Genomic DNA, 12,464 nt, shown 5'->3' on the forward strand with positions numbered 1-12,464 from the left:
GCACCATCAATGCTGAAAGGTATATCCAAGTTCTAGAACAACATATGCTCCCATCCAGACGTCGTCTCTTTCAGGGAAGACACCTTGCATTTTCCAACATGACAAATGCCAGACCACATTTATTGCATCAATTACAACATCATGGCTGCGTAGAAGAAGGATCCGGGTACTGAAATGGCCAGGCTGGCGGTCCAGATCTTTCACCCACTCCATAGAAAAACATTGGCGGCATCATAAAAGGAAGGAGATGCGACACCAAAAAGAAGACCTAAGACAGTTGAGCAACTAGAAACCTGTTTTAGACAGGAATGGACAACATTCCTATTCCTAAAACTTGAGCAACTTGTCTCCTCAGTCCCCAGATGTTTGCCAGACTGTTATAAAAAGAAGAGGGGATGCCACACAGTGGTAAACATGGCCTTGTCCCAACTTTTTTGAGATGTTGGTTGATGCCATGAAATTAAAGATCAACTTATTTTTTCCCTTAAAATGATACATTTTCTCAGTTTAAACAAGTGTGTTTAGTTAGTCATCTATTTTGTATTCGTGTCTGAATAAAATATTGAAATTTGAAAACTTCCACATCATTGCATTGTTTGGTCTTCACAATTTACACATTTGTACATGCTCTATACCCCATGATTAGTAAATCATTTAGCAGACAGCTTGTTAATCCAACCAGCGACCTCTTACAAGATGAGGAAACCAATAGAAGCCCTTCAGAGCAACACAAGGAGAGAACCAACGAAAGGTATACAAGGGCCACTGACAAGTCTCAGTTTAGGTCCCTAGTACAGAACACGTCGCCAGGGTTTTTTTTTTTTTATTACGCTAATTTGATAGACAAGAAAAGAAACGATACAGTACTAGTAGGAGTTGGTTAAGTGCTGGCGAAAAAGATTGAGTCTTTAGATGCTTTTGTATTGTTTGTACAGGTGTCCCAACGTTTTTGGAATTAGGGTTTGTACCGGACAGAAAACGATGACCGGGTAGTAAACTGAGTACCTTGTAATCTGGATGTGACCGAAGTATGGGGACCACATAAGATATAATACTTAATAATTAGAGTAAATTACCATTTTAAAATACTTGTAATCAGACTACAGTACTTTTTATTGATTTACATAATATTCACACAATTAGCAATAAATTAGTCATAATTAATGGATATCTCACCAATTTTCCTTCTTTTCCATCCCTTTAAAGTTTTCCTGGCTAAATAAGCCTGGACACTTATAATCCATTAAGAAAGTCTGTTGGTTTTTTTGTAGACATTCACACAAAGTAACAAGCTCATAGTTTATTGGAGAGGCCACAGAAGTTAACCACTGGGGTCACCAAAATCACCAAGTGTGTTTTTCAACATTCAACAGTGCATAATAATTTTATTTTTATTGGGTGTGTCACTCAGTGGTGATTTTTTAACATTATTACTTTGGTGTCTTTGGAGGCTTGTGTCTTTCCAAACACATAAAAAGCAACAAATTAAGTTATTTGTTTAGTTACATGTAATGCAAGGATTCCAAACTTTTTTTTGTCCAGCCAAAAAAAACCCTTTCACCTACTATAGTTAGCTACTTAAAGTAACCCCTGAGATTTTAAAAATAAATATTTTAATTATTACGTATCAACATTTGCATGTGCCCGCGGTTCTCTGACCTTTGGGGTATGTTCAACTGAACATGCAGTGTAAACAAATAAAATAATAAATTTATTACTAAGGTTTTATATTGATGAATTATTATTTAAAATAGGTTTATTTTAATTGTACATGTTTATGATGCATTACCCATTACGAAATTTTCATTAAAATCATGAACCCCCTGCAAGTGCCCCCCTCATGAACCCCAGTTTGGGAAAACCTTGGAAGTAATATAATGTTTAATGCACTTCCTGATTGTACACTAACCAATAACTGACGAAATATTTTCTTCCTTTGTATGTTTTATATCGGTAGTGTAAGATTATCCTACTGTGTAATATCAATGTGCTAAACCAGTTTTGGGTCAAAAGTAATCAAAACGTAGTCTGAAACACATTTTACCGTCAAATTGTGGTCATGTAAACGGATTACGTTACTAACTACAAGTTTTCTGTCATGTAATTTTGGAATCAGTAAAACAGAATACGAATTTATTATTTGGAGGTTTTGTATAAAATACTCAGATGCTCTATCTTAATTTTCTTTGAGCGCCTTGCATACCTGCTGTTTCCATCGCATTTTCATGTTTTTCTAAACATTTTAGGCAGGCCTATAAAGTAAGCGGAGATAAGACGGTTTAAATCATGATTAAGGGGGGTAAATTAATAAGAAGAGACAAAAATATAACCAAATTATGTGTGTGTTTTTTTTTCAAAAACGTTTTTTAAACATGGTCAGTTAATAAAAAAATGGAACCTGGGACAAAGGCGCATTAAGTTGGAAATATGTTTAAAAACGTGTAAAACGAAATTAATTTAACTTAATTGTGATTGATTATATTATTTATTTATTCATTAATTTTTTGTAAGATAGGATGTTGATGCGGAAACCTTTGCATATTAGCCATTTGTATGTCCGCACCGGCGCAACGGTTTGTGTAACAACCAAAAAATGACTTGCTGTAATGATTAGTGTGTGTGTGTGAGTAAGGGGATTACTTTTATTGTACGCAGCTTTCATTGCTAAACTTAACTGTCAGATTAATTGCACATATTCACATGGCACCAGAGGTGACTGGTGGATAAAATATTTGGCTTATTATCTTGGGATTGATACCCGTACTGTTTTCACTTAGTGTTGTGGTTTTGGCAGCGAGCACTACCAGAACTCGTTATTGCTGCTGTTCTCTCTCCAATCGCGTAGGTAATTTCGTGTATTTGTCACTCCCCCCCATGTTATTTGAGACTGCTTTTCACAAACAAATTGCACCAGGTTTTTTTAGACTCATTCAGGTAAATTCACACTGCAGAGTCACCCCTTCGTGGGTCCACCACCTGTCCCAGCTGCGAATTTAAATTTCGGCTTGAGATTATTTATACTAAGAAAGCTTCAGGATGTTACAAGCAGGTGTTCTGTAATTTAAATGTTCAGATGCTCAGTGCTGCGGAAACAGGGCCGAATCCGCCTGCAGCCCCAATGGAGAAAAAACAATCCCATAATGTATCTAGTTAGCTCTGGCAGCATAGGAAATAAACTGCTCTCATTCCGTACCGTTTTCAGAAAGTATCTGAAAAAACACTCACTTCCTCAGCACCAGTAAGTGTTCAGGCCGTCCTCTTCTCATCAACCTGACACTGCAGCACCAGCAGTTCCCAGTAATTGATGCACTGCAAAAAGACTGTTTTGTATTTCCCACTCCCCACTTTACACATACAGTATACACAAAGAATTGATGCTTTTCAAGATGTTGTTTTCTTCCATCAAAGCAAAACAGCGGAGTCCGTATGTTTTGAACACCTCAGGTGACCTCTGTAGAGGACCAGTGATGGGCGATTCAAGGATTATGCAAAGCCAGGAATTAGAGTTTATTGGTTCCTTTTGTAAGTTCCTTGTTAAATGGAAACTTGATACGAGAGTTGTGTTTTCTGTGCATCTGTTTTGTTGTCATCATTTTTAGTGGGTTTTTTTTGCATGCATACTCTTTGGTGGCGTGATGTTAAGAGATCGCCAGTTTTCACATTAGTTCCATTTTGGTCTATTGTGCCTATGTTTTTTTTGTTGGGTGAATTTTAGATTGTTGTCTGTATCTTAGGCCTGAATTATACTCACTCTCAGGTCAACCAAATGTAGATGAGTGGTCTGCTTATCAAAACGATTTCTGGGAGAATTTTAGCGTCCGCATCAGCTTGCTCACCAATGGATCCTCTGCAGTGAATGGGTGCCATCAAATTGAGACAGCTGATAAAAAAAAAAATCAAAAATAATCCACACAGCTCCAGTCCATCAATTAAGTCTTGTGAGTGAAAAGCTGAAATGTTTGTAAGAAACAAACCGTCGTTAAGGTTTTTGTAACTCGTATTCTATTCATAATTTTTTATTTTCCATAGAAAAATTCATGTCTTTCATTCAGGAGAGAATAAGCACAAATCGAAAATCTTTGCAAGCGAAATGGTCTAAACTGGTTCTTAACAATGATGTTGATGGATTTTGATGTGAGCGGAACAGGAGATGGATTTTTTCATGGAAAAAGTGTTATTATGGACTTTGGCCAGAGGAAACGGTTTTAATTTAAAAAACAAAAAACACCTTTTTGATGTATTTTTTTCCCTTACGAACATGCAGCGTTTCATGTCACAACATGTTAATGAATGGACTGGACTTGTGTGGATTACTTGTGAGTTATTGTTGATGTTTTTTATCAGCTGTGAGCCCCTTTTGACAGACACCTGAAGGTTTGCATTGGTAAGCAATGAGGTGATGCTAAATTTCTTTACATCTGTTTTGATGGAGAAACAAACTCGTCTACATTTTGATGGCCTGAGGGTGAATGTGTTTTCAGAAAATCTTCATTTTTGGATGAACTATTCATTTAAGAAACACAGTATATTTATGGCCTGATCCAGAAGAGAACTTAGTTAAAAGTTTATTACAATGTAAAATTTTATTTTATTTTAGATATTATTAAATGTACTACTACTAGTAGTGTGTATGCTAAATGTAAATCTAAAAAAAAAAATCACCTGCATAATGGCAAAAAATTGTTAAGTTATATATTAAAAGAAAGACAAATATCACAATTTAACATTGACGCCACATTTAAAAATCTAAAAGAAAACAAACGTGCTGTCCTTGTTGACCAATCTTTAATCTTAAAATCGGATTGTTTTTGTCCCTTATGTCATGCATCCTGGCAACTTGTCTGCTGCATTTTCCCTTCTTGTTTTGTTTTTTCTTTCTTTCTTTCTATTTTATGGCCCTATTCCCATTTCAGAGAACAAACTCCACTAACTGATGAACAGTTGGTAGCAGGGTAAGATTAAACCACCATTCTGAACCACCTCTCCTTTCTCCAGAGCACCCCATCTTTGTCCACCTTTTCTCCCTGATAATTCGTCTGGCATATGTTATAATATGATGTGTGTGTATATGTATGTATGTATGTGTGTGTGTATATATATATATATAATAGATATATATCATATTATATCTATATATATATGAAAAAAAAACATATATCGTGCACGGCACAAATATATGCATTCAAATGGCACATGTAATCTGGGAAACTGTGAGTAATTGTTTTTTATTTTTTGTTTATGATATCACCTTCAATCTTGGGCCCCAGTAACAGATTTGAAAAAGTAGCAACACTATAATTTTGTTCCATTCTTTGAAATACATTATTCCATGATAATGAATCACCTGGGGTAATTTTACAATCAAAAAATTCATTCAATCAAATGTTCTACAGGTGACGGCTGCATTAATGTAATGTTCCCAAACTCAACACATTTAAAGACCTGCTTTCCTTTAATTTTTTCCCTCACAAAATAATTTCACCATGGAAAGAGATTAAATCAGACCACTGACTTTTGTACCATGGGCTTTCTTGGGTTTGATTCTCTCTAAAAGCCTTGTCTGAATGTGTGAAATAGATACAGGACAGGTGCATCACTCACACAGATGATCCAATCACCACACATTCTCAATTTTTTAGAGGTTATTAGTATATTTTAGACAGAAACAAAAAGTCCAGAGGCTTTTACCGAATCATTTGCCCAATCACCCGTCCTTGTGAATCCCTAGAAATATAAGGAGCGTCTAATTCTCAGTGCTACTTAGATTAGAGCTTGGAAAGCCACCCAGACCCACCACTGTAATTAACTGATCGCTCTTATCACTTCTTCTGTATTCACTGTCAGCGGTTCCCTTTCTTTTTTTTTGTCTCTTCCCCTTAAAAGGGTTTTCTGATAGTATTCCTCGCCACCAGCGTTGGCCACCAAGTCTGATATTTGCGGCAAGAAGTTTGAACTAAAAATAGACAATGTGCGGCTTCTGTCGGACATCCAACCTTACTGCAGGCTCCACATACTATTCCAGGTGAGACGTACCAATTGTTTATATGATAAAGATGTTCAGGCCAGTTAAAATACATATTATGTGTTTTTGAACTGTACTTTGGTGACCATTTTATCTCTTCCCATAAAGATCTGGAATATTTGATGCATCAGAAAACTATGTAAGTTATGTATGTATGATGATATACTCAGCTGCCAAGGCATCAGGTGACGAACCACATCCCACAGGCTAACCGCTCCACCTTCTGTTAGAGAAGAAAATATGCTAGTCCACTTTACGCAAGAAATAATTCCTCCTGCCCACAAATACTCTGCATTTGTTTCATGAAAATGTAACATTATTTACCAGCTAAGATATATAACTTGAGTAAATTGTAGCATTGATTCAGATTTATTAAAAGAACACTTTGTCTGTTATGTATGCTGCATCATGATCTGTTATACTAACCTGCACAATGAAAGAATCATCTTCATAGACTTACTTAAGTTCATTTATTTCACATTTAACAAAAATAAATACTTCATGTGGAGTTTCTATAAGTCTGCACTTTTTTTAATAATCTGAACTGCAATACGCTTTATGCAATCCGTAGTTAATTTACTGTTATGAATCTAACATTAAACGGAAGCAGAATATGATTTATCGTTGTTTTTAAGATTATCATCACAGGATTATTTCTTAAAATACATGCTTAATAATAAAATGAGCTTAAACTAATTCTATTTATTAACAATGTTCTTTTTGACAGGTCTCCAAAACTGACCCCTCCCCCAAAAGAGAACTGCCCACCATGATCCTGTTCAGTGTTGTTTTTGCAGTAAGGGTAAGAAAACAGTATATTTAAACTCTTAATGAAAAAAAATCTTTTTAATAATATGTAAAAGAAAAAAAAAGAAAAATAAAAAACTATATGTTTAAAGTAAAAAAATTGAGTACAGTGGCCAAAAAAAAATTTTAAAGATACACTTAAAAATGGTGTTTTTAATCATGACCTTTAAAATCTAAAAATTCAACCAAATGCAAGTTTTTAAAAAAATAAAATTCCCTGCAAATACAATTTTTGCTTGCAGTGAGTTATACATAAAAAACAGAAAAATCTTTTTCAAAATTGGGGGGGCAAATTCCGATCTGAAGGGGTTTATTTTTGGGTTTGATCATAGTTTGGGATATTTCAAAAATTTTGCAAAAAAATGTAACATTTCTAATGTATAAACTGTAAAATGACATTTGGACTTTTGATCATTGGTTTCACCATGGTTTATATTTTTATTTTTTGAAAAAAAATTTCAATTTTAATTGTGATTCATTGCCAAAAATAATTTGGGAGGCATTGGGATGAATCATTTTTTTGTAAAATAAGGTAAGAGTTTTATTTTTCTCAAAAGGGGGTGCGGTTATAAGCTTCAGTTTTTTTCTTCAACTGAGTGACGGGGGGCGGGACTCTGCCCAATCAGACTGCACCTCAGACCCCCCTGTGCCCCCCGTGTAGACACGGCAGGTGCTACCCAAAGTCCAGCTGCAGAAAATGAAAACTCCCTCAAAAACAGTTCTCCGCATGCCCACTCCTTTTCTCGGTACCTTCCTCCGCCCCTATGCTCCCCTTAAATCTGAAATTTCCTTTTTGCACATTTAAATCAAAAAAAATTTAAATAAAATATTAGGTTGCTAAAGGGTTTGTATTTTTGGTTGGGGGTTTTGCTTATGCCCCTCTAAATTCAAAAATTAATTTAAAGTTGTTTATCATAAAAAGGGTTTTCCCAAGCACGGTTAATGCATTGAATGTTTTTTAACAAATTAGACAAAAAATAAAAAAAAGTGCACATCCATAAAAACCCAATCTAAAATTTTTTTTTTCAAAATACGTTTTTTATATCATATTCTGTTTTTTGGTAAACTGTTTAAAACAGTGGATTTAACTGAAAAAACGATTATAAAAATTTTTAATTTATTTTAAAAAAAATTAAATAATAAATAGATTATAAATTTATTAGATGTATACACTTTTACAGTTTTTATAAATTTTTTGATAGGTTTAAAAAAGATTTATTTCCTTGGTATAATCATGTAATATGGTGCTTTTGATATGCCGTTGGTCCTGTTCAAAAAAAAAAAACAAAAAAAAACTTTTTTCGTGGAAGGGGACCGTAACAAAAAAACAAAAAAAAAGCAAAAACCAACAAAAGCCAAAAGTCGCATTTGGCTGAGCTGTCCTGTAAATTTAATTTTATTTTATGGTCAAGACAATACCAGGGGAAAAGGGAAAAAATAATCTAAATGACTTTTAAAAAACACCCCACTTTTAAAATGATATTTTATCATTTGGTTTCTATGCTTTTGAAGTTTAAAAATTTTTAATTCACACCATGAATACTTAGTTAACCCCCATGATTTTGATTTAAAAAAAAAGTTTGAAATAAGGAATTTAAACAGTTTTTTTTAAAAAAATTTTTTTAGTTAATTTTCTCTAAAATATCATGTTTTGCCCCACTCCTAATTTTTTTTTTTAATGCTCTATTTTTTTTCCCGTCTATTTCAAAATCTATATCAAAAAATTTAAATCAAATTAAAAAAAATGCTCATAAAAAATGTAAACAAGGATTGTATGCATGATTTGCATTTTTTGTTTTGAAAGAATAATGATAAGAGCAAAAAAAGTGCACTGACACACGAAAAATAACCATCTTTCATCTTGATGGTCTGCCTTCCTGCAGGCCAACGCAGACACCTCAGTCATCAACTGTATGCATAACCTGTCTCGTCGCATTGCCATTGCCCTGCAGCACGAGGAGCGCAGGTGCCAGTACCTCACCAGAGAGGCCAAGCTCATGCTGGCTGTGCAGGACGAGGTCACCACCATGACTGAGAGTGAGACATCTCGTTCACTAGAAATGTGCAGTGTTTGTCCTGCAAATAGAATAGAATTACTGAAGGTGTTACATGATTTTGACCAAGCTGGTCACCTTTCATTATAGCGGACGGCACCCCACAGTCACCGTTTCGTCAGATCCTTCCCAAGTGTAAATTAGCAAGAGACTTAAAAGAGGCCTACGACAGGTGAGTAGGTTTATGTTGAACGTTATTTACCCAAGCACTCTTGTCAGCTGGGGTTAGAGCCTTTGACAAAAACACAACAGATTTCCCTCATAGGGGTTGGTTATGGTAAGGAGTAAGGGATAGGTTAGTTAGGGCTATAATTGATCTAATTGATCGTTCTGTTAGGGGTGAGTGATGTTTACAAACACTTTGTCTTAATATTTTCTGGGATTTTGTCAATAACAATAATTAGATGATAATTATTGTTTTTGTGAGCGTGTTTTTGTGTAGGTACCTTGGTTTGTTTAGGCCAGTCGGGACAGCTGACTCCCAAAACATTTTTATATTCTTCATATTCTGTGTGGTTGTCAGCTCACAGCAGCAACAAAATCTACTTTTTCATTAGTCAATATTAAAATCAATGAATACTGTAGCACCAACTTTCTCTAAAACATATTTTTTGGTCTGTCCAATTTATAATATTAGGAGACTGCACTGTTTATCAGGAAACCTTTAAGGACTTAATTATGGACCCAGAAAAACGTATCACAAGCATGTTTAAAGAATCCTTTATAGAATTATGCTTAAACTAGTATTTTGGCTAAATCGAATTTTATAAAATGTTTGTTTTTATTATATTTTATTTGATATTATGTTGTTGAATGTGCCATGAAATAGTCGATGAAGCTGATATGACAATAAATTAATTTCCAGTGGCATTTTTACTTTTTCCTAATTTTATTAGATGCATCATCTTTTATGTTATATTCTTACAAATAATCAATAAGTTATATTTAAATAATGAGACTATAGGATGTCACCAATCAAATAAAATTTATATTTAAATGTATTTACACTGCAGTTGCAATTGCAGAAATAATGCTATGAGTAATGTTTGAAAAATAATATTTTGAAATATAACATGGTTGTTCAAAAAATTACATAATACTATAAATATTAATTAAAACACCAGTAGGGTTAATAATGAGTGAGTCAGTGAGGAATTTTTAAATATGAACATATTCTGCACTTAAAAGAACAGCTCTTTAATTTTTGTCGCGATGATATTGTGTATGTGTTTAAGCCTCTGCACAACTGGAGTGGTTCGGCTCACATTAATAACTGGCTTGAGGTCAGTTTCTGCCTGCCACACAAAATCCATCGTGAGGAGGGAAACACATCCAGGAAAGCTCAGGCTGACCTAAAGGCCATCAGTGAGTCACGCGTGGCCTCATCACATCATTTGCATTTCATTCAACGTTGCTTCCAGTTATTAGAGAAAAAAATAAAGTGTAATCGTTGTTGTTTTTTTCTAATGCTCTACTATTTTTTTGAGCGAGGAATTAATGAATGCTAGAAGGAAGCAGTGACATTTCTTTAAAGCAGAACATGATTTTTTTCGTGCTCTTGGTTCTTTATCAATGCTCTTCAGTTTGATCAATTGTGTTCTTTGTAGGTGGGCACCAAGTAAATGGGTAATTTAAAAAACCAACTTTACTGTGTATGGTTATGACATTCAGTGGCCTCTCCTGCTTTCATTTCTACATTTATCAGGGTGCCTTGCCTGAAGACCAGTGTACTTGTGAACTACCAGGTGGTGAGATGGTGGTGCGCCTATACAGACCAATGCTGGACAATGACAAGGTTTTACTGGCTCAGCGTCGACACTAAGACCAAGTGCTCTCCTGCTCTAGTCCGCCTACGAAGCACACGCCTCAGCCGCGGAAGAAACCTGCAGTAGCTGGCTCAAGACGCTGACCTGGCTCCTCCTTGCGTCAAAAAGCACTTTAAGATGGCGCTCCGGATGCACAGCATTTATCAGCCCGATGGTTCCTTGCTTAATGCTTGAACATTGGGGCACATGTGAAATAGTTTTTGTGGCCTGGACATAAAAACTGAGCTTAACAGATGTGGTTTGGAAAAATGTATCAAAGCGTGCTGACACCCACAGTGATAAGGGAGTAAAATGAAAAAGGCAATTTTAGAGCCTGCCACAGCATTTGCTTTTTGCTATAAAGTTAGTCTCTCTAATGCTCACCCTGAAAGTGATACAGGCACACAAAAAATTACTGCTGTAATAAATATTGCCATAGAATTTTACTATTTTTTAATCTAAAACAGTGATTCTCAAATCCCAATGACCTGCAGTGCCCCCCTTGGCTGTTTCTGGTTGGCTAAATGTAAAATCCCATATTTTCTCTTAGCGAGGAGTGTAGAATCAAATTTGGGGAGCTTCTGTAGTGCCTTAACCCCTCTTATGTTCCTACTCTTTTATTTTATTTATTTTTGTTTTGCTTTTTTTTATCTTAATGAACAATCTCTATTTCTTCTCAAGTAGTTGAATTTAAGTGGAAAGAGCTCCATGGTGGATTACAAATTAATTATAAAGTGATTTAAGAAATATTTCTTACCTATTTCTACCTGATAATGTAGTTCATTACAAAAAAAAATGCATAGAGTTTGTAAAATATCATAAGCTTTTTTTTTTTTTGCTGTTTTTACAAAATGTGTGGGGATCTTGGTTCTCTTAGAAGAAAAAAGGAAATGCATTGTTTAGGAGGATGTAGAATTAAGATAAAAAAATAGCTGGATTTTTTTGTTGTTGTTGTTTTCCTTTATTTTAAACCTCATTGTGTCTTATTTTGTTTAGCCAGTCCCAATGGAAGTTTGCTCAGGCCCCCTAGTGGTTGAAAACCAGTGATCTAAAATGTTACATTGCTTCCCTCAGGTCTTCCAGATAGCTGCACATTTGGTATATTGGGGTAAAGCCATCATTATCTATCCTCTCTGTGAGAACAACGTTTATATGCTCTCTCCCCATGCAAACATCTGCATGTAAGTATATGCTTTCAAGAAAAAAACATTATTGGTTTGCATTTTCTGTTGTACACACCGTAAAATCTGTAATTCCTTCAGAAATCTCAGTGCAAACAAAAGTCATGATTTCATGTCTCCCTCCCCAGCTATTCTCCTTTGGCTGAGCAGTTTGCCCTCCAATTTCCAGGCCATGACCTGCCCTCCATGTTAGCTAAATTCTCACTTCCTGTGTCTCTGTCTGAGTTCAGGAATCCACTAGATGCCCCAGTGCATGAGGTAAGAGTCTAAGTGGCCTGTTCACTATTTCTAACAAACAGCAGATAGGAAGTCATTCATTTCCAATGGTAAGGAGTACAGGAGCATGTGGAGTTATGTATAGGAGCATGCAGAATTTTCAGATCCAATTTGAGCTTCAGAATGTAAACTTCTGGGCAAAAACAAAAGCAGTCGCAGGTGACCAATGGTGATGCATTCTAATCAAAAGTATGAGACAAATAAATAAATACACTGAAACATTATTAAATGTTACCTTTCTGTAAAAACACATAATTATTTGAGTTGAATATTCTTAGAAAACCTACATTTTCTCCCTTTAGACATATTGCTTCATTTT

At 35.0% G+C, this 12,464-nt stretch overlaps 1 pseudogene; it reads left to right on the forward strand.

Annotated features, from left to right (window-relative positions):
• The first annotated feature begins 696 nt into the window (after positions 1-696).
• Positions 697-12,171, forward strand: LOC122138711 (annotated as a pseudogene).
• The last annotated feature ends 293 nt before the right edge of the window (positions 12,172-12,464 follow it).

Source organism: Cyprinus carpio, chromosome A3 (genome assembly GCF_018340385.1).
Source record: "Cyprinus carpio isolate SPL01 chromosome A3, ASM1834038v1, whole genome shotgun sequence".
Classification (NCBI taxonomy): domain Eukaryota; kingdom Metazoa; phylum Chordata; class Actinopteri; order Cypriniformes; family Cyprinidae; genus Cyprinus; species Cyprinus carpio.